At 41.6% G+C, this 27,971-nt stretch overlaps 1 protein-coding gene across 6 annotated transcripts in view; it reads right to left on the reverse strand.

Moving 5' to 3' along the window:
- The window catches only part of LOC106583871 (thyroid hormone receptor alpha), a 107,071-nt gene that overhangs the window by 69,310 nt on the left and 9,790 nt on the right, over positions 1–27,971 (reverse strand). For 3 of the 6 annotated variants that reach the window (XM_014168488.3, XM_082967864.1, XM_082967860.1), the window contains exon 2: positions 6,686–6,850. The exons of 1 other annotated variant lie outside the window; for it this stretch is intronic. The gene's annotated coding sequence lies outside the window, so the exon portion shown is untranslated. Of the gene's footprint in view, positions 1–4,217; positions 6,208–6,685; positions 6,854–27,971 lie in introns of those variants that run through there. 2 more of the 6 variants (XM_082967862.1, XM_082967863.1) reach the window with 2 other exon arrangements.

Here is a 27,971-nt window from a genome sequence, read left to right on the forward strand (position 1 = left end):
ACCCTTCTTTACCCTTCGGATAGTGTCTTGAACGCACGAACAAAACACCGCTATTTGGATATAACTATGGATTATTTGGAACCAAACCAACATCGGACAGTGTGGTTAGATTAACGAGAGTCTTGTCTTTAAAATGGTGTAAAATAGTAATATGTTTGAAAAATTGAAGTTTTCGGATTTGAGGACTTTGTATTTCGCGCCACGCCCATCATTGGATATTGGAGCAAGTGTTCCACTAGCGGAACGTCTAGATGTAAGAGGTTAATCTAACTGCTTAACTATTTATCTGTACATGGAATTGTATTTGGCATTTAAAAAAAATAATTCTGATCTTTACAGGAAAATGCCACAGGCACTATCTGATGTGTGGAGACATTTCACTGCAGCTAATGTAGAAGGAAAACCTGTGTACATTTGCTAATACTGTGCCAAATCATATGTGAAGAATGCAACAAAGATGCAGAATCATCTGGCCAAGTGCATAAAGTTCCCTCAGCGCTCACAACAAGCAACCTCTGACAAAAGTCCCTCTACTTCTATTCGAGGTGAAAATGATGAATCAGACACCTTATCAATAGCAACAGCTCATGGTCCTCCTGGAAACAGAAGGTGTTTTGACTCAACGGAGGAACGTAGTCAGAGAAATGCAGATGAATGTCTTGCTTGAGCTTTGTATGCAACTGGTTCACCTCTGATGCTCACAGGCAATGTGTATTGGAAGAGATTTATTAATGTTCTTTACCCAACATACACCCCTCCAACCAGACATGCATTATCTACTCATTTGCTGGATGCAGAGTTCAACAGAGTTCAAGTGAATGTTAAGCAAATCATAGAAAAAGCAGACTGTATTGCAATCATCTCTGATGGGTGGTCGAATGTTCGTGGGCAAGGAATAATTAACTACATCATCTCCACCCCTCAACCAGTATTATGGGCCGTCTTCATGGCAGAGGGTAACTTGGGGAGAGGAATGAAGTGGGTGGCCTTGGAAAAACGATCTTTCCCCAGACAGGATGGCAGTGTTGCCATCAGACGGGGAGAGACCCGTGACAATGTCCAGGGAGATGTGAGACCAGGGGCGATGAGGGACGGGGGAGGAGGTTGGAGGAGGCCAGCCGGAGCATGTTCCGTGCACAGACCATGCAGGCATGGACAAAGGCGGCAACGCTCGGAACCATGGTAGGCCACCAAAGGCGTTGTCGCACGAAGGCCAGGGTATGCCGGCAGGCAAGCCTGGAAGAATGGGCCCACTCTAGGACCGCGGAACGGACAGCGTCAGACACGAACATCCAGTTACCTGCGCCCCACCCCAGGGTTCGGCTGGGAGCGCTGCGCCACATGGACCTGTTTCCCGATATCCCAGCTGAGTGCAGTCACCAAGCATAGGGGCAGTGCGGCAGAAGGGAATTGGCCCGGCACTTGTTGAACACCTCCCGGAGATCCTGGTACTCCACGGGAATGGCGGAGAGATCTGGAACCACCTCCGAGGATCCAGGAAAATGTCCCGGGGCAGGTTGAGCCGACTTCAGACAATGGGCGTGGCAGAATGGACTCCAGCCCATGATGGCTCCCGTAGACCAGTTAATGAGTGGGTTGTGACGCTGTAGCCAGGAGAATCCCAAAACCACAGGGATCTGGGGGGACTTGATGAGCAGGAACTGAATGGTCTCGCTGTGATTCCCTGACACACGTAGGTTGATGGGAGTGGTGCTATGATGACCCGACCTATAGAGCGCCCATCAAACGCGCTAACATCCACGGGAATGTGGGGATGTTCAGCTCGGAAGCCAATGTGGCATCCAAAAACCTCTCATTGGCCCCAGAGTCAATGAGTACCCGGAGAGATTTGGACTGGTTTCCCCCACAGCAGAATGACATGAAAAGGGATGCGAGTAAGGGAAGCATCAAGTTCCCCATATGGCCCACCAGAGTACTTGCTCTTACCGGTGAGTCTGGTCTTTTACCGGGAACAAGGACACAAAATGACCAAAAGTCCCGCAATACAGACAGCTCCTTGTGCTGATCTGGTGTTGCCATTCCGCTGGCGACAGCCCAGCCCTGCATAATTGCATTGGCTCGGGAAACAGTGCCTCGGCCCTCCTCGGTGACTCTAGAGGAAGGTTGGGAAATCTCGGGTGCTCTCGGCAACGGGACCGTCAGGGACTTCCGGGATGACTCGGAGGCAAAGTGGAATCCCTGGACATGCGAGTGAAATCGAATTTCCTCTCCATCCGTTGTTCCCGCAATTGCCCATCGATGCGGATGGTCAAAGCGATGAGGGAGTCTAAATATGTGGGTAACTCCCGAGCCGCAAGCTCGTCCATAACCTCCTCCGAGACGCCGTGCAGGAACATGTCGAACAGTGCTTCCGGGTTCCACGCACTCTCCGCTGCCAACTTACGGGAACCCACTGCATAGTCGGCCACAGTGCGGGCGTCTTGCCTGAGCTGGATTAGCTTCCGGGCAGCTACTCTCCCGGAGAACGGGGCATCAAAGATCTTCCTCACCTCTCCCAAGAACCCCTCCAGGCCCGCGCATATGGTTGGCTGCTGTTCCCATACGGCGGTAGCCCAGGTGAGAACCCTTCCAGACATCAGCATGATGAGGTAGGCTATTTTGAAGCGATCTGAAGGGGAGGAGGAGGGCTGAAGCTCGAAAATGAGAGCAAACTGAGCTAGAAACGCCCGACAGGTGCTCGGCTCTCCATTAACCTCTATGGGCTAGGTGGGACGCTAGCGTGCCACCCATGGTGCACTCCATCAACAGCAGGTGCATTTCAAGAGCGGCAAATTTGAATCCAAATAAATGTCAAAATTCAAATTTTTCAAACATACAACTATTTTACACCCTTTGAAAGATAAACATCTCCTTAATCTAACCACGTTTTACGATTTCAAAAAGGTTTTACGGCGAAAGCATAAATTTAGAGTATGTTAGGACAGTACATTTACAAGAGTTGTGTGTAATGTTTTGTCAAGTCAAAGACAGGGTCACCAAAACCATAAAACCAGCTAAAATGATGCACTAACCTTTTACAATCTCCATCAGATGACACTCCTAGGACATTATGTTAGACAATGCATGCATTTTTAGTTCTATCAAGTTCATATTTATATCCAAAAACAGCGTTTTACTATGGCATTGATGTTGAGGAAATCGTTTCCCTCCAATAACCGGCAGTCAAGTCAGCGTCACAAATTAAATAATTAAAATTAGAAAACATTGGTAAAATATTATATTGTCATTTAAAGAATTATAGATTTACATCTCTTGAACGCAATCAACTTGCCAGATTTAAAAATAACCTTACTGGGAAATCACACTTTGCAATAATCTGAGCACTGCGCCCAGAAAAATACGCGTTGCGATACAGACTAGACGTCATGTTGGGGAGATCTAAAATCGAAAATACTATGTAAATAATCCATTACCTTTGATTCTCTTCATCAGATGTCACTTCCAGGTATCACAGGTCCATAACGAATGTAGTTTTGTTCAAAAAAGCTCATCATTTATGTCCAAAAATCTCCGTCTTGTTAGCACATGATCTAAGCCAGCCGGACTTCTCGTCATGAACGAGGGGAAAAAATATATTTACGTTCGTTCAAACATGTCAAACGTTGTATAGCATAAATCATTAGGGCCTTTTTTAACCAGAACATGAATAATATTCAAGGTGGACGAATGCATACTCTTTTATAACGTATTGGAACGAGGGTACCCAACATGAACTCGCGCGCCAGGTGTCTAATGGGACATCATCGTTCCATGGCTCTTGTTCGGTCAGATCTCCCTCCAGAAGACTCAAAACACTTTGTAAAGGCTGGTGACATCTAGTGGAAGCAATAGGAAGTGCCAAAATATTCCTCAGCCCCTGTGTTTTTCAATGGGATAGGTTTAAAGGTAATACAACACATCAGGTATCCACTTCCTGTCAGAAAATGTCTCAGGGTTTTGCCTGCCAAATGAGTTCTGTTATACTCACAGACACCATTCAAACAGTTTTAGAAACTTTAGAGTGTTTTCTATCCATATATAATAAGTATATGCATATTCTAGTTACTGGGTAGGATTAATAACCAGATTAAATCGGGTAAAATTTTTTATCCAGACGTGCAAATGCTGCCCCCTAGCCCTAACAGGTTAAAGCATTCCGGAGGTGGTAACCGGGGCTTCCGGGAAGGTGGAGTAGCCGGTGGGGCGGCGCTACTAACCGGCAAGTTGCTGAATGGCGGTGGGGTTACCACCGTGGAAGGCTGCCCCCAGACGACCCACGGAATTGCTCCAGCAGCATGTCCAACGCCGGTCATGGCGCTCAGCCAACGTTTGGATCAGCCCACAAAGCAATTCCTCATGCCAACCAATGGAGGCTCCTTGGGAGGAGATGACATTGCGCAGCTGATCCGGGTCTGCTGGGTCAGTCATGGCCAGTTCGTACTATCAGGTATGAAGGTAAGACCCAGATGCAGACCACTTCGAATAAACAATAGTTTAAGATTTCAACAGGGGGAGGCAATAGACAGATCAAGGCAGGCAGGGGTCAGTAAACAAGAGGCGAGGAAACGAAACCGGGCGGCAGGCAGGGTCAGGGTAAGGCAGAGGTCGGTAATCCAGAGGCGGAAAAGGTACAGGTCGGCAGGCAGGCTCAGGGTCAGGCAGAGTGGTCAGGCAGGCGGGCTTGGAGTCAGGACAGGCAAGGGTCAAAACCAGGAGGGCGAGAAAAGAGACTGGAAAAAGCAGGAGCTGAGACACGAAATGCTGGTTGACTTGAACAAACAAGACGAACTGGCAACAAACAGAAAACACAGGTATAAATACACAGGGGATAATGGGGAAGATGGGTGACACCTAGAGGGGGGTGGAGAGAATCACAAAGACAGGTGAAACAGATCAGGGTGTGACAGTAACAGCTTAGCACACATTAGGACATATCCACCAACACTAGTAACGCGCATGCCCCCGCCCAACTGAGAATCTGTCTTTTTCAGCCATATTTTTGTTTGAGGGGCGCAAAACCTTGCCACTTAAATCTTACTTGATTGATTGCTTTCAGTTTACTTCTGAGACTCTTTCATACTCTTGTTTGTAGGTACTTTTTTCCCATTAACGTTACGGCTGCAGAAATGTTTTTTAATGACCTTTCAAACACACCCAGGTAATGGCTGAAATGTGCTCAATGGAATACATTGTCTTTCCGTTGAATCGATAAGAACGCTTCGTCTGGTATTTAATGCCTCATCTCGACACATCACAAGAAAGAGAAAACAGATTTTGATGGGTGTTCATTTTCTGTGGAATTTTAAAAAGTAAATTTGCCTAAAATGACATACCCAAATCTAACTGCCTGCAGCTCAGGACCTGAAGCAAGGAGATGCATATTCTTGATACCATTTGAAAGGTAACACTTTGAAGTTTGTGGGAACAGCAGGGGTTCAAACTTTAGAACCCAGTTCCTACATTTTAATATAAACATTTATTTTATCAAACAAAACTATCCTACATTTTATCTCTGGGACCTTCAGAATGACAAATCAGAGCAAGATTACTGAATGTAAGTACATTATTTACCTTCAGAGGTGAATGTATCAAAAATGTAAAATGTTTGTTGTTGTGCACTCACCTCAAACAATAGCATGGTCTTTTTTCACTGTAAAAGCTACTGTAAATGCAGTGCAGTTAGATTAACAAGAATGTAAGCTTTCTGCCCATATAAGACATGTCTATGTCCTGGGAAATGTTCTTGTTACTTACAACGTCATGCTAATCACATTAGCGCACATTAGCTCAACCGTCCCGGTGGAGACGCACCAATCCCGTAGAGATTAACACAATGGAAATGTTCACAAATTATATACGATGACATGAAAGCAACTTCCGAAAATGATTATAGTGATATATCTGAACTCACAAACAATGTAAAGTATGTATAGACAAGTGTAATCTAGAGCCAAGCGTGTTGATTTTTAATCTGAGGGTATCCTGCTATTTACACAATTGAATTATGGAACAAAACGTGACAACAGTAATTAATGAAGCAGTCTAGACAGCGCAGGTAAGCCTAGACAGAGCAAGTTTTTGGTGGTTGTAGCCCTGTTCCACCCCTTTATGTTAATATATTCATATATGAAAATACACCCAGTGTATTTATGCAAACAAGGCACATATACTTTTCTTTATTTTAACACAAAACGTTTTATTTATTATTATTTTTTATTTTTTTAAATACCATTAGAAAAAGTATATATAATTGCATAAAAAAGTGCAACTTGGTAATAAATTCAATACCGGAAATCCCATCAAAATCCCTGAACTCCCATTCATTATTTGTCCGTGCCAGTAAAATGTTTTATGTGCTATAATTCAGTCAATATCTGATGGATAAAAAGCTTTCTAAAAAGGTTTGGAGTGTATTCATCCATCGTCCAACGGTTGCATTTATTATAATTGTTATAACAATTTTGATGACCGTTGCTACCAACACACATTGTAGGCCACACACATACATTGCACATTCCTGAATGAGAACAAACTCTGAGTCGAGCACATGGGAGGAGTCATCTGCTATTTTGTTACTATTGGTAGTGGTGGAATGTGTGTGTGTAGTGTGTGGAGGGGTTAATGAAAGGTGATACTATGCCATGTTCCCGTTCCTGAACGAGGGGTGAGACAGAATACTGCTTACAGAATCCTGCTCCAGACAGAAGCAGATGGGTTGGAGTGTGTGTGTGCGTTCCTCCGTCTGTGCACCTGCCCTGCTCCTCACCACAGTCTCAGTCTGGATGGCAACAGTAGTGGATCCTGACCTCAAACCTCCATGGGGTTCACACTAGAGGGCATCGCGCGGGACCTGCTGGTCCAAACAGAGATTGCGGCATGGTTATCATTTTTCCTGCTGAGGGAGTGGGTGGTCAGACAGACAACTTTGGGATTCATTTTTTGGGGAAGGGAAACTGTTGTCTTTCTGCTTTGTATGTGTTTTACAAATATAAATTTGTATTAAAAGCACATTTTGTCACATTATTCACACTGTGGAATTCACTGCTTCAAGTTTAGTAGCCTACCTCTCCTCTCCTAGCTGAAAGTGCGAGACAAATGTGTGGTCTCAATGAACTAGAGTAGGCTGCCTATGCATGGGCAGGGAATCAGGTCGCAGATATCTTTCCAAGGAAATTAACTTCAATATGATTAGGCTATGGTTTACTAGAGTGTCTGTAAATAAATATTGATAATGGAAAGAAGTGGAGGGCGCTCAACCAACGTCAGTCGAGGTGCAATCAAAAATGTGATCATGATTGAAGAAAAAACAAAATGTGCACCACACATACCATGGTGAGCGAGTGTTGAGCATTTTCCTTTTCAATGAACCCATTTATTTGTCACTGCCTGCAAATCGTCCTGCTCCTAAAAATGTGGCTATATCCTATATGCGAAGCGTAGCTCAAGAGAAAGTGCAAGTGTCCTCTCTCATAATTCATGCCCCGTTAAGTTCTGTAGCCATACCTCTCCTCTCCTAGTTGGGCATGCAATATCAGGTACGCAATTGAACGCAATTAAGTAGAGTAGGCTATAGCTATGCATGGGCGGAGAAGCACAGAACAGTTCTTTCAATTAAATTAACTTCCTAAATATGATTAGGCTATATTGCATAGAAATAAATGTTAAATCACCCATATTTGTCTCCTTTTGAAGATCGGCAAGCTCCTTAAAAAGGTAGGCTAATGCAAAAGGTAGCCCAAGAGAAAGTGCAAGTGCACTCTCTCTCCTACTGTGCTCTCTTCAAACTACTGCATGTCTAGCCTATTGGCTGATATAGTCCAGTAATACTGATATAGCCAAGCCTAATATAAAATGGGCCACTTGAGAATCTCTGGTAATGGAACATATTTCTTAGGTTATTTCTACACAGATTTTTAGGGTGTAACATTTCTGGGACCATGGCTGGCAAGTGAGCTGCGTCACATACGCCTAAAATAACATTGCGGGACTGCGGCTGGTTTCGGGAGCAGTTCTTGCAGGAGCAGGTGTGAGTCAGAGAGCCAGTAGGAGCGGGCGGGTGTGGTATGAAAAGCTGAGGGTGTGGGCGGGAGCGTGACGAAGAAATGATTCTCAAACCAGATTACTTAGATACATTAAAACCCATGTCAAATTCATATGGACACTGCATGGCATTGGAGTCTAAAGACATGTTTGTGAATGCTCAAGGTACGAATGTGTTTCAGGTTAGATTTAAACCCTATCCATTTGTAACTGAACAGCGCAAAACATTAGTATAGTCGTTTCAAAAGACAGTGCCACAACCCAAACCTGGGCTGTACATTTGAGTCTTTTTTTTTGTCCAGTCTGAAAAAAAAAAAACTCTAAAAGCGTAGCAACACATACAGCTTGCAACGACAAATAGCCTAACCTACCAACTTTATGTCACCCAACTACATGGAGCACCATTTTACTGACCCCATCACACTGACCAAATAAATGTATATGATAAGCACCACATACCTCCATAATGACAAATTACTTCTTTCCAGAATAAGAAAACAGGTATATGAAGTGCATATGACTTGATTACGTCAAGTAATAAAGTGTGCGTGAAAGCATAGATCAAAATAGCCCCTCTCTCTCCAGATGGCCCGACCACGATTTCTTTCTGATTTGCTTCCACAAAATGTTATTGTATTTAAAACCCCCCTTATGATCTATGATATGTTTTCGCTTCACAAAGAGTAATGGCTCATCTCCTCTAGCCCGAGGGAAGAAAGAAGGGGGGGGGGGGGGTCAGTTCACCAGGATATTACGGATCCAATTTTGGCTGTCATTGCCGGGAGGGAAGGGAAGAGAGAGGAGAAGCATTTTCAATGGAGAGATACATTGTTTTCCAGAAACATGTCAACTATCATTTAATTGCTGGTAATTTGCTAAACTTTCCAGAAAATACTATAAACCAATGGCCTCTATCTCACTACAGCAAAGGGAAGAATGCATTTAACTACTGTACCTAACACGGCGGGCATTCAAACAATACTGTACCATGTTTTGACTGGAGGTACTCAAGTCATAAGTGAACTGCTTTTTGTTCATTGTCCTTTTTTCCCTTCATGTTGGTCTTGCCGGCTTTCAATTCTCTTGTTGATTATTATTTGTTGGTGGGAGCAGGGGAATTTGCAGTGAACCTATGCAGAGTAATCGGACACTAATTACATCTAGTTTTTATTCCGAACAAAATGTACAAAAGCGGCTCGTGCAGCAGATTCGTCAACTGACCGCTCAACGTGTGTTCTTGAAACCAGACTGAGACTTTACCAGTGGCGCCATGCAGAAAGTATAATAATAACTACAGCCATTAGAATCTCACATCACATCATAAGCTAACAGTAAAACTAACACAGCCAAAGCGTCCTGCTGGGACAACAGTAAACTTGTCCTGGGTTTGCACGAGGTCATCTGTCCGTTTATGACAAGATAACAACCTCAAAAAGCCACTCACTTGGCGGCAGAGGTGAGTTCAGTTCGTATGTCTGGTGAGTCCGTAAACGTAACTACTCGGATATAGAGCAGTAGCTATAAAGATTGGGAAGCGGACCCACTTCACCACCCAGCCCAGAGGAAAACCTTGCACTGTGTAACTGTATCTTATTACGGCACATAGACCACGGGTCGTCCTATGTCACCGTAGCGCACACAACACTGGTGGTGGTACCACGGCTGCATTTTAATTACCTAAAGTAGCCTCCTCACCTCATATCATCTCCATTTGCACCGAGCTGGGGGGTGAAAACTGGATAGGGACATTTCCATGAGCAACAACATGTGAAGTTCATAGTGCTGTCACGATACCAGAATTTTTACTTCGATACCAGGTTGAGTATCCTGATACTCCATACCATCACGATACTCAATACCGAAACAATACCACAACAAAAAACTAAGGCGTATTAGCCAAAGTCAGAATGACAGTTGATCCAAAAAGATAAACTCAGCTACTGCTCTGTGCAATCGTTGGGCATCTTTTGAGTTCAATATCATTCCATTAGACAATTTTTAGGTCAACATTTTTTAGAAGCAGCTATTGTATGCATTAATAAATCAATTACACCATCATACAATCAATTTGGCAATGTTTTTAACCAATCTAACTACATAACACAATGAGTGATGATAACTTGGCTATATACATGGGGTACCAGTACAGAGTCGATTTGCAGGGAGGGGTACGAGGTAATTGAGGTAGATATGTACATATAAAACTAGGAATAAAGAACTGACATATAGTAAACAGTAGCAGCAGCGTATGTGATGAGTCAAAAAGGTTTGTGCAAAAAGTGGTCAATGCAGATAACCAAATGGCTACCCGGACTAAGTCTAACTATTTAGCAGTCTTATGGCTTAGGTGTAGAAGCTGTTCAGGGTCCTGTTGGTTCCAGACTTGGTGCATCGTTACCGCTTGCCATGCGGTAGCAGAGAGAACAGTCTGTGACTTGGGTGGCTGGAGTCTTTGACAATTTTTAGGGCCTTCCTTTGACACCGCCTGGTATAGCGGTTCTGGATGGCAGGGAGCTTGGCCCTAGTGATGTACTGGGTCGTACGCACTATCCTCTGTAGCACCTTGCGGTCAGATTTCAAGCAATTGCCATAACAAGCGGTGATGTAGACAGTCAAGATGCTCTGTAGCGCAGCTGTATAACTTTTTGAGGATGTGATGGCCCATTCCAAATCTTTTCAGCCTCCCACTTGCTGACTAACAGATTTTCTCGTGGAGTTCTCATTCAATAGGGGTTTCAGTACATTTATCTTAGTCCATCCCCTTTTAAATATGGTGTAAATTTAAGTTTGAATTTTGTCAACAGACTCACTAGAATATATTGAGAGAACGGGTTCAGAATATTAGGGATCAAGAAAAAAAAGCCATCTAAATATATGTATATTAGTCTCCGTTTCAGCACCAATAGGTATATTTAAAAATACTCTGATCTTATAGATTATTTAGGTTTAGGAAAGTATTTATGAATCAGGTTTGGAGAGCCTTTACACACAAAAGAAAATGGTTTGATTCATTCTGAAAATTGCCTCATTCAGTTCTTCAACACATGGTAATACACATCATTATAATAAGGAGAATAGTGCACAATAGTAGGCTATACCCTCGTCTATTGCCTGCACTAACCACGGAACTCGTGTGATGACCAAATATTCACACCGTGAATTGGCAAATTCGCTTTTTTTATTTGCATACCCCACTCCTCGAGACACCCTTGGGAAGTGGGTTCAGAGCCAGGGATCAGCCATTATTGACAGTGACCCTGGAGCAATTAGGGTTATGTGCCTTGCTCAAGGGCACAGACAGATTTCTCACCTAGTCGGCCCGGGGATTTGAAACAGCGACCTTTCGGTTACTGGCCCAACGCTCCTAACCGCTAGGCTACCTGTCGCCCTAAGGTAAACGAAACAATGTAATTAAATGGACTGAAAATGTAGGCTGTACCAATTGAAGGGAAGGGAACTAAATTGGCAGTTGATTACGTGTGGTTATTGGGCCTACTGATGGTCGATACAGATAGTGGCTAATATTTAACGTGATGAAAACAGAAAGTCGGGGAAGCCTATAATTAAGACATTCGAGAGTGCCCATTCCTTGCAAGATAAATGGCTGTACAATTTAAATTCTGCATAATGGCACAGCATTTCATAAACATTACTGTGGGACAGTTGATATGCTTCTGTTTGCTGCCATATGACTAGTATCACGTCCCCAGCGATTATAAGGCCTTCCCTGTGGCTCAGTTGGTAGAGCATGGTGTTTGCAACGCCAGCATGGTGTGTGAAACACCAGGGTTGTGGGTTTGATTCCCACGGGGGACCAGTACAATTGTTTTTTTTAAATGCATGAAGTCGCTCTGGATAAGAGCGTCTGCTAAAATGACTAAGATGTAAATAGATATTTAAGAAAGTGTAATTTACAGCGCATTCGGAAAGTATTCAGACCCCTTGACTTTTTCAACTTTGTTACAGCCTTATTCTAAAATTGATTTTTTTTAAAAATGTCAATCTACATACAATACCCCATAATGACAAGGCAAAAATAGGTTTAGAATTTTTTCATAACTTGATAACGGAAATATCACATTAACATAAGAATTCAGACCATTCAACGTTGAAGCACCTTTGGCAGAGATTACAGCCTCGAGTCTTGGGTATGACACTACAAGCTTGGCACACTAGTTGCACACCATTGCCATACTGGCTGGTAACGTTCTTATCCCTTACTTGCTAGCTAGCCAACTATGGCTAATTTACAGTCACGTCAAACAGTGCAGCCAGAATAACAACAGAAGCTGCATTTGCATAAGCTGTTTTCTAGTGAAATTTATTTGGATGCATCCATAACAATGAGCTAATGAGGCGTGATTTCGCCTGGCATATAAAATGGCATAGGACACGGTTGTTCAGAGGAGCTAGCCAACAACACAATCACTTCAAACTGTAGCAGGAAAGACTGCAACCTAGCTGCATTTTGTTTCATTTTTTTGTATATATTCATAAAAATGATGACAGCTGATTCATAATTTCGACTGGCTGAGAAATGCTGCCTGCCTGTCTCGTCCCGACATGTTCATTACTATGGGACAGTTGGAGATCGAATTTGAATATGAAACAATGTTGCAAATGTCAGAGAGACAGACAGCAAGGTTTATACAAATCTCTGCTGTTGAAAACTAAATGTTAGTCTAAAAGTAATGTGTGATAATGTCTAGATGCTTTTTATAGTGGAGATCAAGTTTATAAACTGCCTGGCTGGGCTGATGAGACAGTGGATTGCACAGTCAGATGGAACAGAGTAAATCGGCATTTTAAAGTCATAGATTTAGCCGGTTTGAACTAATCAGCATTCAGCATTAGACCCACCCGTTGTATAAAGGGAAATAAAGCACACTCTAGAATGCCCTTCAAGCCAATCAGAAACAAGTTTTCAACAATGCCATGGTATAAATTACATTATAAACTGGCTGGTCTGAGCCCTGAATGCTGATTGGCTGACAGCCATGGTATATCAGACCGTATACCACAGGTACGACAAAACATTTAATTGCTCTAATTACATTGGTAACCAGTTTATAATAGCAATAAGGCACCTCAGGTGTTTGTGATATATGGCCAATATACCACGGCTAAGGGCTGCGTCCAGGCACTCCAAGTTGTGTCGTGCTTAAGAACAGCCCTTAGCTGTGGTATATTGGCCATATACCACACCCCCTCGGGCCTTATTGCTTAAGTAGAGTTTAATAAAGTACAGCAGAGCGACTATGGTGAATGAAGTTCCAGCAGCCAAGGTGATAATGGCTGGAATAATTTTGGCTTGTTTTTTTTCCTGTTCTCCAAATAATATTTTTAAACCTTTTAAATGGTTTAGAATGCAGTACATCAGCTTTCAAAAAATTCCAAGGAGGGAGAAAAAGATTATTGGAGGGGGAGTTACCACTGAATATGTCTCTAACTTGAATATTTTCCCTAAATTCATTTTCAAATATATTTATTTGATTACATTAGGGCAGATACAAATTAACAGTTGAAACGATTAGTAGTTTAAGCCAATTTTCAATGCTATTTGTGACACAATTTACTGATTTCCCATGGCCACCCCATGACTGGTTCTTGGACCCCCAATTATGAAATTCATAGAAAGGCTTTTTTAGGTTGCTAGCCAGTAGCCAACAGGGTAATATGTGCCTTAACACCCTCAGTACCAGAGTTTACTGGGGGATAGGAGGCCGTACGTAGAGTCAGTTCTGAGCTCAGCTTGGCTTCCTCAACTTACATATCAAAGTCGCTACACAGTGTTTCCCAAACTCAGTCCTCGTGACCCCAAGGGGTGCAGGTGTTGTTGTTTGCCCTAACACTACTGATTCAAATGATCAAAGCTTGATGATTAGTTGATTATTTGAGTTAGCTGTGTAGTGTTATGGCAAAAAACAAAACGTGCACCGCTTGGTGTCCCGAGGACAGAGTTTGGGAAACCATGCATGCACTATTATAAACAAGTAGGCTACCAACACAGGAACAAAGTGTTACAAAGCCACCAGACCAATCGGTCCAGCGTGCTGCAAAGACGCAAAGGCCGGCTCAGGGAAGGGGAATGGGGCTACTGGAGCCAAGCTAAGGCTACCCACCTACCCCGAGCTGGAGTTTAGGAGTCAGACACCTGAGGTCACAAAAACAAAACACAAATTTGCATCCCAAATGGCACCCTATTCCTTCCCTATTTGGGGCACAAATTTTGACCAGGGCCCATATGGTTTTGGTCAAAAGTAGTGGACTTGGGATTAGGGTGACATCGCATACGTTGTGGTTTGTTTACCCTGTAATTTTAACAAGCAGGTACAAACGATGATGGCGGCAGCCCGTTCTTGTTTCGTCAACCTCAGAGAGTGTCCGCTTCATTCCTTTCCGCAAATCAACTACCGCTGCCGCCACTTGACAAACGAGTGATTTAAAGTGATTTAATAGGTTGCAATAAATAAAAACAAACCGGTGTCTATCTCCTGCACAAATTATGTGCAAGGACATTGGTCGCCAGTGCAGTGACTTGATCAGCTGCGTAGCTAACTGTTGTAGCTAGCTAGCTTACTGACATTGCTAGCTAGCTAGTCAACTAGCTCCTCCAATACTGACAAGAAAAGCTTGCTTTGCATGTTTAAATTACCCTGAAGTTGTAGACACAATTAAGAGGATCAGAGTTATCAGAAATCAGTCCGTAGATCAGCATGTTTCTACGCGATCGTATCATTAGGTCATCTGAGCACAGCAGCTGACTTACATTTACATTACATTTACGTCATTTAGCAGACGCTCTTATCCAGAGCGACTTACAGTAGTGAATGCATACATTTCATGCATTATTTTATTTTTTATTTTTTTGTACTGGCCCCCCGTGGGAATCGAACCCACAACCCTGGCGTTGCACACACCATGCTGGCGTTGCAAACACCATGCTCTACCAACTGAGCCACAGGGAAGGCTAAAACAAGTAAGTAACAACCAGCCCATTTCTTGACAGATAGCTGAACTAGCCAACTGAGTTTCGAATTTAGTCTTGGCAGCTGAGTTGTTTAGAGATTCGTCCTGACAGCAAAAAAAAAAAAAAAAATCTGGATCACAGAAGATGACTAAAAATATTAGTTTTATAAACATCCATCACAAATCATGACTTTACATTAGAACCATTTGCATTGAATAGAATAGTTATTTTATATTCTCAAACTAACAGCAGTGCCTATATGATGTCCTTCCATACAGGCGTGACATGCTGGAGTGATGCGTCTACGCAAATGTTGATCAGTAGGCTAATATACAGTGCCTTCAGAAAGTATTCATACCCCTTGACTTATTCCACATTTTGTTGTGTTACAGCCTGAACTCAAATTGGATGAAATAGATTGTTTTTCTCACCCATCAACACACAAGATCCCATAATGACAAAGTAAAAACATGTTTAGAAATTTTTGCAAATGATTTGAAAATGACATGCAGAAATATCTAATTTACATACAGTACCAGTCAAAAGTTTGGACACCTCCTCATTCAAGGTTTTTTCCTTTTTTGTTGTTGACCAAGTCCATATTATGACATGAACAGCTCAAATAAGCAAATAGAAACAGTCCGAATTGACTGGACATGTCTTAAAGTAATGATGTAATGTCATTTCTCTTTGTTTATTTGAGCTGTTCTTGCAAAAATATGGACTTGGTATTTTACCAAATAGGGCTATCTTCTATATACCACCCCTATCTTGTCACAACACAACTGATTGACTCAAATGCATTAAGAAGGAAAGAAATTCCACAAATTAACTTTGACAAGGCACCACTGTTAATTGAAATGCATTCCAGGTGACTACATGATGAAGCTGGTTGAGAGAATGCCAAGAGTGTGCAAAGCTGTCAAAGGCAAAGGGTGATTACTTTGAAGAATCTCAAATATAAAATCCATTTGTTTAACACTTTTTTGGTTACTACATGATTCCATGTGTTATTTCATAGTTGATGTTTTCACGATTATTCTACAATTGATAAAATAATAAAAATAAAGAAAAACCCTTGAATGAGTAGGTGTGTCCAAACTTTTGACTGGTACTGTACATGTAATGTGTGAGGGAGCGTGATGTCGTTTCCCAGGGTCCAACATCTTGTACATTGCCAGAACAGGCTCTCAAATAGAAGATAACACAAGATGGGATGTAGCTTACTGCTGTCATTCTGTGGTAAACATATTTCCAAACACAAATATGCTTACACACACACACACAACACACACACACCAAAACAGTTATCCCTCCTCGTCTTTCGATAGTAAATCTGAGGTAAACAATATTAAAGAAGAAAAAACACCTACAATTTCGGCCAAACTCAATGTATAGCCAAAGCCTGTGTGCAGCAACTTCAAAAGATCACTTTTAAACAAAACAATAGGCTACAGCGTCAGAATAATAAATTTGGCAGTTGCAGAGGCGGCATGAAAAAAAAGAAGAGTCAAGATACCTTATTCCTTGGAATGGGGTCAAGAGTGGTTGCCTGGCTTGCTTGGCTCTTGTGCACAACTTACTGCTATGCATTAAAGCATTGAGAAATGCACAGCCCTGCCGCTGACCAATCTGGTGTTAACCCCACCCTAAACAGGAAGTGAAGTCATTATACGACAACATTAGTGGAGGTGCCCCTTCATTATCTGTGTCCTGTTTGCCCTGCATCTGCTGATTGGGAATATCCTTTTACCATTAATCATCACATCAACATTCACCAAATCATCCATCTACTAGGCTAGTGGTTCCCAAACTTTTTGTAGTCCCGTACACCTTCAAACATTCAACCTCCAGCTACCGTCTAGCACCAGGGTCAGCGCATTCTCAAATGTTGTTTTTTGCCATCATTGTAAGCCTGCCATACACACACTATACGATACATTTATAAACATAAGAATGAGTGTGAGCTGTCACCACCCGGCTCGTGGGAAGTGACAAAGAGCTCTTATAGGACCAGGGCACAAATAATAATTATCAATCATTTGGCTCTTTATTTAACCATCTTACATATATTATTTTCGTTCATCGAAAATCGATTTTGCCAAGGCAGGATACTCTGAGCACAGCCCAATCCAAAAATCTGGCAGTGGCTTCTGATTAAATTCAATTTTCACAGACCCACTTGTTTCGATGAGGCTCTCTTGTTCAGATATCACTAAGTGGACTGGAGGCAGGGCATGAAAGGGATTACGAATCCAGTTGTTTGCGTTATCCGTTTCGGGAAAGTACCTGCGTATTTGCGCACCCAACTCACTCAGGTGCTTCGCTATATCACATTGGACATTGTCCGTAAGCTTGAGTTCATTTGCACACAAAAAAATCATACAATGATGAAAGACCTGTGTGATGTCCTTGTTAAATGCAGACAGAGAAGAGCTCCAACTTCTTAATCATAGCCTCAATTTTGTCCTGCACATTGAATATAGTTGCGGAGAGTCCCTGTAATCCTAGAGTCAGATCATTCAGGAGAGAAAAAACATCACCCATATAGGCCAGTCGTGTGAGAATCTCGTCATCATGCAAGCGGTCAGACAAGTGAAAATTATGGTCAGTAAAGAACTTTAAGCTTGTCTCTCAATTCAAAAAAACATGTCAAAACTTTTTCCCTTGATAACCAGCGCACTTCTGTATGTTGTAAAAGCATTACATGGTCGGTGCCCATATCATTGCACAGTGCATTAAAGACAAGAGTTCAGGGGCCTTGCTTTATCAAAGCTAACCATTTTCACTGTAGTTTCCAAAACGTCTTTCAAGCTGTCAGACATTCCCTTGGCAGCAAGAGCCTCTCGGTGGATGCTGCAGTGTACCCAAGTGGCATTGGGGGCAACTGCTTGCACGTGCGTTACCGCTCCACTATGTCTCCCTGTCAAGGCTTTTCCGCCATCAGTACAGATACCAACACATCTTGACTAGAGGTCGACCGATTATGATTTCTCGATGCCGATACTGATTAATTGGCCGATTTTTATTTATATTGTTGTAATTGTATTAATGACAATTACAACAATACTGAATGAACACTTATTTTTACTTAATATAATACATAAATAAAATCTATTTAGTCTCAAATAAATAATGAAACATGTTCAATTTCATTTAAATAATGTTAAAACAAAGTGTTAGAGAAGAAAGTAAAAGTGCAATATGTGTCAAGTAAAAAAGCTAACGTTTAAATTCCTTGCTCAGAACATATGAAAGCTGGTGGTTCCTTTTAACACGAGTCTTCAATATTCCCAGGTAAGAACTTTTAGGTTGTAGTTATTATAGGACTATTTCTCTCTATACCATTTGTATTTCATATACCTTTGACAATTGGATGTGCTAATAGGTACTTTAGTATTGCCAACCTAATCTCGGGAGTTGATAGGCTTGAAGTCATAAACAGCGCAATGCTTGAAGCATTGCGAAGAGCTGCTGGCAAACACAGGAAAGTGCTGTTTGAATGAATGCTTACGAGCCTGCTGCTGCCTACCACCGCTCAGTCAGACTGCTCTATCAAATCATAGACTTAATTATAATATAATAACACACAGAAATACGAGCCTTAGGTCATTAATATGGTCAAATCCGGAAACTATCATTTCAAAAACAAAACGTTTATTCTTTCAGTGAAATACGGAACCGTTCCGTATTTTATCTAACGGGTGGCATCCATAAGCCTGAATATTGCTGTTACATTGCACAAACTTCAATGTTATGTCATAATTATGTAAAATTCTGGCAAATTAGTTCGCAACGAGCCAGGCGGCCCAAACTGTTGCATATACCCTGACTCTGCATGCAATGAACGCAAGAGAAGTGACACAATTTCCCTACATAATATTGCCTGCTAACATGAATTTCTTTGAACTAAATATGCAGGTTTAAAAAAATATATACTTCTGTGTTTTGATTTTAAGAAAGGCATTGATGCTTATGGTTAGGTATATTCGTGCAATGATTGTGCTTTTTTTCGCAAATGCGCTGTTGTTAATAATCCCCCGTTTGGCGAAGTTGGCTGTCTTTGTTTGGAAGAAATGGTCTCCAAACAGTTCGCAACGAGCCAGGCGGCCCAAACTGCTGAAAATACCCAGACTCTGTTGCACAGAACACAAGAGAAGTGACAATTTCCCTAGTTAAAAGAAATTCATGTTAGCAGGCAATATTAACTAATTATGCAGGTTTCAAAATACACTGCTCAAAAAAATAAAGGGAACACTTAAACAACACAATGTAACTCCAAGTCAATCACACTTCTGTGAAATCAAACTGTCCACTTAGGAAGCAACACTGATTGACAATACATTTCACATGCTGTTGTGCAAATGGAATAGACAACAGGTGGAAATTATAGGCAATTAGCAAGACACCCCCAATAAAGGAGTGGTTCTGCAGGTGGGGACCACAGACCACTTCTCAGTTCCTATGCTTCCTGGCTGATGTTTTGGTCACTTTTGAATGCTGGCGGTGCTTTCACTCTAGTGGTAGCATGAGACGGAGTCTACAACCCACACAAGTGGCTCAGGTAGTGCAGCTCATCTAGGATGGCACATCAATGTGAGCTGTGGCAAGAAGGTTTGCTGTGTCTGTCAGCGTAGTGTCCAGAGCATGGAGGCGCTACCAGGAGACAGGCCAGTACATCAGGAGACGTGGAGGAGGCCGTAGGAGGGCAACAACCCAGCAGCAGGACCGCTACCTCCGCCTTTGTGCAAGGAGGAGCAGGAGGAGCACTGCCAGAGCCCTGCAAAATGACCTCCAGCAGGCCACAAATGTGCATGTGTCTGCTCAAACGGTCAGAAACTCCATGAGGGTGGTATGAGGGCCCGACATCCACAGGTGGGGGTTGTGCTTACAGCTCAACACCGTGCAGGACGTTTGGCATTTGCCAGAGAACACCAAGATTGGCAAATTCGCCACTTGTGCCCTGTGCTCTCCACAGATGAAAGCAGGTTCACACTGAGCACATGTGACAGACGTGACAGAGTCTGGAGACGCCGTGGAGAACGTTCTGCTGCCTGCAACATCCTCCAGCATGACCGGTTTGGCGGTGGGTCAGTCATGGTGTGGGTGGCATTTCTTTGGGGGGCCGCACAGCCCTCCATGTGCTCGCCAGAGGTAGCCTGACTACCATTAGGTACCGAGATGAGATCCTCAGACCCCTTGTGAGACCATATGCTGGTGCGGTTGGCCCTGGGTTCCTCCTAATGCAAGACAATGCTAGACCTCATGTGGCTGGAGTGTGTCAGCAGTTCCTGCAAGAGGAAGGCATTGATGCTATGGACTGGCCCGCCCGTTCCCCAGACCTGAATCCAATTGAGCACATCTGGGACATCATGTCTCGCTCCATCCACCAACGCCACGTTGCACCACAGACTGTCCAGGAGTTGGCGGATGCTTTAGTCCAGGTCTGGGAAGACCATCCGCCACCTCATCAGGAGCATGCCCAGGCGTTGTAGGGAGGTCATACAGGCACGTGGAGGCCACACACACTACTGAGCCTCATTTTGACTTGTTTTAAAGGACATTACATCAAAGTTGGATCAACCTGTAGTGTGGTTTTCCACTTTCATTTTGAGTGTGACTCCAAATCCAGACCTCCATGGGTTGATAAATTGGATTTCCATTGATTATTTTTGTGTGATTTTGTTGTCAGCACATTCAACTATGTAAAGAAAAAAGTATTTAATAAGATTATTTCATTCATTCAGATCTAGGATGTGTTATTTTAGTGTTCCATTTGTTTTGAGCGGTGTATATACTTGTGTATTGATTTTAAGAAAGGCGTTGATGTTTATGGTTAGGTACACATTGGTGCAATGACAGTGCTTTTTTCGCAAATGCGCTTGTTAAATCACCCGTTAAGGTGAAGTAGGCTGTGATTCAATGATAAATTAACAGGCACCGCATCGATTATATGCAACGCAGGACAAGCTAGATAAACTAGTAATATCATCAACCATGTGTAGTTAGCTAGTGATTATGTTAAGATTGATTGTTTTTTGAGATAAGTTTAATGCTAGCTAGCACCTTACCTTGGCTCCTTGCTGCACTCACATAACAGGTAGTCAGCCTGCCACACAGTCTCCTCGTGGAGTGCAATGTAATCGGCCATAATCGGTGTCCAAAAATGCAGATTACCGATTGTTACAAAAACTTGGCCGTAATTAATGTGCCATTCCGATTTAATTGGTCGACCTCTAATCTTGACCACCAAAGTCCATTTGATGTCACAAAGCTGTCCAGTACTTTTAAAATATCATCTTCTGTTATCCTGGTTTCCAGTGGTTTGCAGAAGAGGATGTCTTCCTTAATTGACCCCCCATAAACGTAACGGACATACACCAGGAGCTGTGCCATCCAGCTGTAACGCATAGAATTCACTGGCTTGTATGCAAAGCAGTAATTGTTTCAAAACATCTCCTGCCATGTCACTGATGCATCGTGAAACAGTGTTGTTTGATGAGGCATTGTCTGTATAGTTTTTTTGGCCTTTTCTCCCAGCATTGTCCCAGCCATATCCGCAGCAGCAAGAAGAATTAAGTCCTCCACAATAGCATGTGGCTTGCCTGGCCTAGCCACTTGGTAGCTTACCATTAAGATGCTTCTTGCCCCTGCTTATTAATGGCATCTGTTGCTTTTATACATGTCTTACTACTAGAAAGTCATCTTAATTCTCGCTTATTTTTCAAATTGGCATGTTTTGTTTCTAAATGTCTGCGCAAGAGTGAAGGTTTCATCGAGTTGTGAGATAGTACTTTTGCACATATAACACACTGTGGCTGAGGAAAGGCACTACTCCCAATATAAGTGAACCCCAAATCAATGTAGTTCATATTTGCGCCTCTTCGATGGTCCAACGTCCCTGTCTGTTGTTCGGTGCTTTCCTGGGTAAGGGGGCAGTAGCTCTTCGGCTGTATCAGATTCACAACTGTCAGTGTCCATGCAGGCTGGGCTAACAACAAATGTAGAATTACTGATGCTAGCATTGGATGTGCTCGTGGAAGCAGAACAACTTGTGTCGTCAACACGTGCAGGTATAGTACTGCTGGTAGTAGCAGTACAACCTAGAGCTGGAATGTGTCTATGGACGCAGGCTTTACTTTAAAAAAATAATTTATCAATTTTCAAGCAAACGGAATGAGCAGCAGCTACATTTGGCTACATACGGACCGTCAGTGGAATTCCCGCGAGAGAGTAACGGATAATGTGATTGGATGTTAATTATTTGACTAGGCTACCTGTATTTGACATTGTGTTGTTATTTCGCTGAACACGAGATGGTTTAATTTTATTTTTGGCAGTGAAGAGGCTACTCAGACGAGAAAATACCTCACCCAAATGTATAGCCCCGATGGAAAATATAAATGGACTGTTTGAAAATGTGAATATTTTTTTTGGGGGGGGGGGAGAAATACCTGTACAAGGCTATACGATGCATAGAAATCATTTGAATTATTATGTCTTGTTTGTTAAGCTCGGCTTCAGAAAATGTAACCAGAAAATAAAAATCAACATTAAAATGACCCAAACATGACATCAAAAATCATTTGTGTGTGTGCTGCCTGATGCATATGTGCATCTCTGAGTTACAATCACTGTGACTGCAGCAAGGCAGAGAGAGCCGAGGGCCTGTGTGGGAACAGCTTCAGGAGGAGGCCTATACTAAGTCAGCCATTGCGACAGATGGACCCACTAATCCTCCACAAGAGGAGAGAAGAGCCATGAAGCTACACCACTGAGCCCTCTAGCGCAGTGACAGCCAGGCTCAGCTGTACCAAGCCCTGTGGAGAACAGAGGCACAGCTACTGATGCCGTATCTTAATTTGATCATCCTGTAGTTTTGGGAATTTTCCTGCCAAACAGAAAATGCAAACTTGTAGTGTATTGAAGGTTAAAAATGGCTTCTGTGTATAATTTATCAAATGCCTTTTCAAAATCCGCTATAAATACCATTCCTGGCTTCTTATATGTTTCATGATGTTCTATTATTTCTAGTAGTTGTCGTATATTATCTCCAATGTATCGTCCATGTAAAAAACCTGTCTGATCAGGATGAACAATACCTGGTAAAACCCTTTTAAATCTGAGTGCTATGCATTTTGCAGACAAACTACCATTTCTATAGGAGTAGTTAAAACAAATCTAACAATGGAGCTTTTAGTATATCAAAAAATACTTGATATACCATCAAGCCCTGGGGTTTTTCCAGACTGAAAGGATTTAATAGCCTCAAAAAGTTCTTCCTCTGTAATTTGGCCTTCGCACTGATCTTTCTGATTATATTACTAGTTTATAATTTCCACTTTAAGCCTTTGACGCATACGAACACACAGGTGTGATCATTCTACAGTGGTCCCTGCAGTGATTAGAACGTCTAGTTATGATTGACACAACAGCCAGCATTTGAGCTGGTCACCTTTTTCCACAGAAACATTTTGCACAAACAGTCTTTACAACGTTATGTCCTTAATGAGAGTCAACTTATTTTTGGATGCAATGCTCAGACATTCACAGAAGTAGCAACAGCATAACACAATTCGCATCCAAATTGGAAAATGTAGGCTACATTAGTCCTAGCGCTAACTGAGTAAAGAGTGAGCTAACACAAGCCATCATATTTAGCCTCTCGTCTCCCTTATCCCTCTCAAAACAGTATGTTGCTAGCATGCAAAAGCTGTCATTAAATATCTGGGAAGAAAGATGTCAAGTTCCAATTGTTGGCAAGTTTTATTCAATACTGTGTTTGTGTGGTTTTTGAAAGAAAACAGGATTTATTAGTCATTATAATAAAATCAGAATATAGCAATAATACAATGAAGTAACATAACTGAAGAGCTCCGCAAGGGCTCCACAAAGGCTCCACAAGAGTGCAGGGCAGAGCTACGCTAAACAAACTAAATTGATACACAGACCAATCCAATAGTCATGATAAGGCCAGGGCAGCTTCAAAGGATACAACACAAGCTAATACTTATTTGACGCCATAGGGCATTGTTCTACAGAACTAATAGAATCATTTAACTACATAAGCACAATTGAGTATAAACCATTATGAAATCAGTATCTCGCGTGTCGACGGTTATAAAGGAACACATTATGCTCCATTCATAAATATGGTGGGCTACAATAGAAAATTACATAACATGACATACAAACTGTATTATGATCAGCTAATAAGGCACTTTAATATTTATAAATGCCTGGATTTTTTTCAATTTTGGTAATTCTCTTATAAAATGGGTAAAAATAATGTATAGCAACCCCAGGTGTAAAATAGTAAATAACGGCTACTTCTCAGAGAGTTTTGAATTGTCAAGAGGAGTTAACCTCTTACATCTAGATGTTCCGCTAGCGGAACACCGCTCCAATATCCAATGATAGGGCGTGGCGTGAATTACAAATTCCTCGAAAATCCGAAAACTTCCATTTTTCAAACATATGACTATTTTACACCATTTTAAAGACAAGACTCTCCTTTATCTAACCACACTGTCCGATTTCAAAAAGGCTTTACAACGAAAGCAAAACATTAGATTATGTCAGGAGAGTACCCAGCCAGAAATAATCAGACACCCATTTTTCAAGCTAGCATATAATGTCACAAAAACCAAAACCACAGCTAAATGCAGCACTAACCTTTGATGATCTTCATCAGATGACACTCCTAGGACATTATGTTATACAATACATGCATGTTTTGTTCAATCAAGTTCTTATTTATATCAAAAAACAGCTTTTTACATTAGCATGTGACGTTCAGAACTAGCATACCCACCGAACACTTCCGGTCAATTTACTAAATTACTCACGATAAAACGTTCACAAAAAACATAACAATTATTTTAAGAATTATAGATACAGAACTCCTTTATGCAATCGCGGTGTCCGATTTTAAAATAGCTTTTCGGTGAAAGTACATTTTGCAATATTCTGAGTAGATAGCCCGGCCATCACAGGCTAGCTATTTTGACACCCACCAAGTTTGGTACTCACCAAACTCAGATTTACTATAAGAAAAATTGGATTACCTTTGCTGTTCTTCGTCAGAATGCACTCCCAGGACTTCTACTTCAACAACAAAATGTTGGTTTGGTTCCAAATAATCCATAGTTATATCCAAATAGCGGCGTTTTGTTCGTGCGTTCAAGACACTATCCGAAGGGTAACGAAGGGTGACGCGCCGGCGCATATCGTGACAAAAAATTCAAAATATTCCATTACCGTACTTCGAAGCATGTCAAACGCTGTTTAAAATCAATTTTTATGCAATTTTTCTCGTAAAATAGCGATAATATTCCGACCGGGAGACGTCGTTTTCGTTCAAAGACTGAAAATGTAAAATAGACTCTTCACGTGCACGCGCGCACCCGTCTCATTGTTCTCAGATCGACCACTATCCAAATGCGCTACTGTTTTTCAAACGGGGACTGCAGAGTCATCATTCAACGTTCTGGCGCCTTCTGAGAGCCTATGGGAGCCTTAGAAAGTGTCACGTTACAGCAGAGATCCTCTGTTTTCAATAAAGAGGCTAAAGAAGGCCAAGAAATGGTCAGAGAGGGCACTTCCTGTTTGGAATCTTCTCAGGTTTTGGCCTGCCATATGAGTTCTGTTATACTCACAGACACCATTCAAACAGTTTTAGAAACTTTAGGGTATTTTCTATCCAAATCAAACAATTATATGCATATTCTAGTTTCTGGGCAGGAGTAATAAACAGATTAAATCGGGTACGTTTTTTATCCGGCCGTGAAAATACTGCCCTCTATCCATAACAGGTTAAACAAGGGTGTCCCCTGTCACCATATCTATTCCTTATGGCCATCGAAATGCTAGCTATTAAAATCAGATCCAATAACAACATTAGAGGATTAGAAATCCAAGGCTTAAAAACAAAGGTGTCCATGTATGCCGATGACTCAAGTTATGTTAAGTCCGAATGCTAGATCCCTGCAATGTCTCATTAAAGATCTAGATAACTTTTCTGTAGTCTCTGGACTAAAACCTAATTATGATAAGTGTACAATATTACATATTGGATCCTTAAAAAATACAACTTTTACATTACCTTGCAGATTACCTATAAAATGGGCTGATGGTGAAGTAGACATACTCGGTATTCATATCACAAAATATATAGATAAGCTCTCCACAATAAATTTCAAAAGAAAATCTTGTCTATTTTTACAAGTTCTGCAACCATGGAGAGGTAAATACCTGTCTATTTATGGAAAAATTGCCCTGATTAACTCAGTCATATCTCAGTTTACTCACTTACTTATGGCGCTGCCTACTCCTGATGATTCGTTTTTCAAATCATATGAGCAAAAAATATTTTCGCTTTATCTGGGATGCTAAACCAGACAAAATAAAACGAGCCTATCTATATAATGAATATGAATTGGGTGGGTTGAGATTATTAAATATAAAAGCACTAAACCTCTCTCTAAAAGCTTCACTCTTTCAAAAGTTGTATTTGAACCTTAAATGGTTCTCAAGTAGATTAATAAGAATAGCTCATCCATTGTTTAAAAATTGCCTTTTTGCCTTTGTGCAGATTGACATGTCTCATTTTCGATTAACTGAAAATGATACTTTTTTCAAAGTATCGGTCTTTTTCAAACAAGCATTGCAGAGCTGGCTACAATTTCAATTTCATCCCCCTGAAAAGATAGAACAAATATTACAACAAATAATTATGGCTGAACTCAAATGTGCTGGTTGATAAAATACCTGTATTTATGGGAAAGATTTTTGAAAAGGGTATTTTGTTCTTAAATGATATTGTAAATTGTAATGGTAGAGTTATGTCCTTCATGGAGTAATCATGTTGAATATATTTGGGGCATAAAATCATCGAAGCTCTGCAGATTTTGTTGTGAGGATACAGAATCAATAGACCATTTATTTTGGTATTGCCCTCAGGTAGCCTGTTTCTGGTCTCAGCTTCAGGAATGGCTGAAAATGCATAGCATTGATCTAAAATTGACCCTAGAAATAGTACTGTTAGGAGATCTGGAGAGACCGGGTCAATCAATTACTAATACTCTTAGTAAAAGTATTTATCTTCAACACGCAATCTGTAGATTCTATTTGATAGATTGAAATTGCACGTTAAACATCATAGCATAGTTGAAAGATATGTGTTGCGTAGAAACACGAAGTGGGTGGCCAGCAGAGATAGATGGGATGGGATGAGGGAAGCTGAGGGTTGGTATGTGGAATTGGAGACAAGTGGGAGTGGAGTTGCTGTGTGAGAGAGAGAGAATGATGGTCAAAAGATAAAGGGAAAAAAAGTCAAAATAAATACATAATAAAAGTACATTTCAATGATACTAAGTGGCAGTGTTTTTACAACTAATGCCGGTTTGCCTGAGGCTGATGCCATGCAGGTGTTTCTACACATGCATATTCACACACACTCATTCAAATAAACACATACAAGAACACACAAATACATGTAATAGTGCCAGACATGCACACAAACATATAAAGTAGACATTGCTGTTATGATCTCAGTTGTCCTTGATGTCCTTTGTTTTACATTTATTTTTTTCATTGTTGTTTGCTGTTTTCTGTCTTTTCCTTTTTTCTCTTTAGTTCCTTCTCTTGGTTGTTGGTGCATTGGGGGGTTCTTGGGGGTGGGGAATGGAATTAATTGTATTTTTTATTTTTCCGGAGGGGAGACTGTGAGAGAAATCTCGAATGGTTGAGGGACAGCTATTGGGGAACTGTGGGGGGGATCTTGGAGGGTTCGGGTTTCACAAGATTGTGATCATGAAAAAGGAAACTGACATATTTTATATCACTATCATGCACACGCACCCTCACACATAAGGATGGAACTGTTGCGGAAAGACTGATACATGTTTGATAGTGTCTTGATGCTGTATTGTTTGTCCTTCATGTTCTAATACTTTAATGT

The sequence above is a fragment of the Salmo salar genome, chromosome 23, assembly GCF_965601325.2.
Source record: "Salmo salar chromosome 23, fSalSal1, whole genome shotgun sequence".
NCBI lineage: Eukaryota > Metazoa > Chordata > Actinopteri > Salmoniformes > Salmonidae > Salmo > Salmo salar.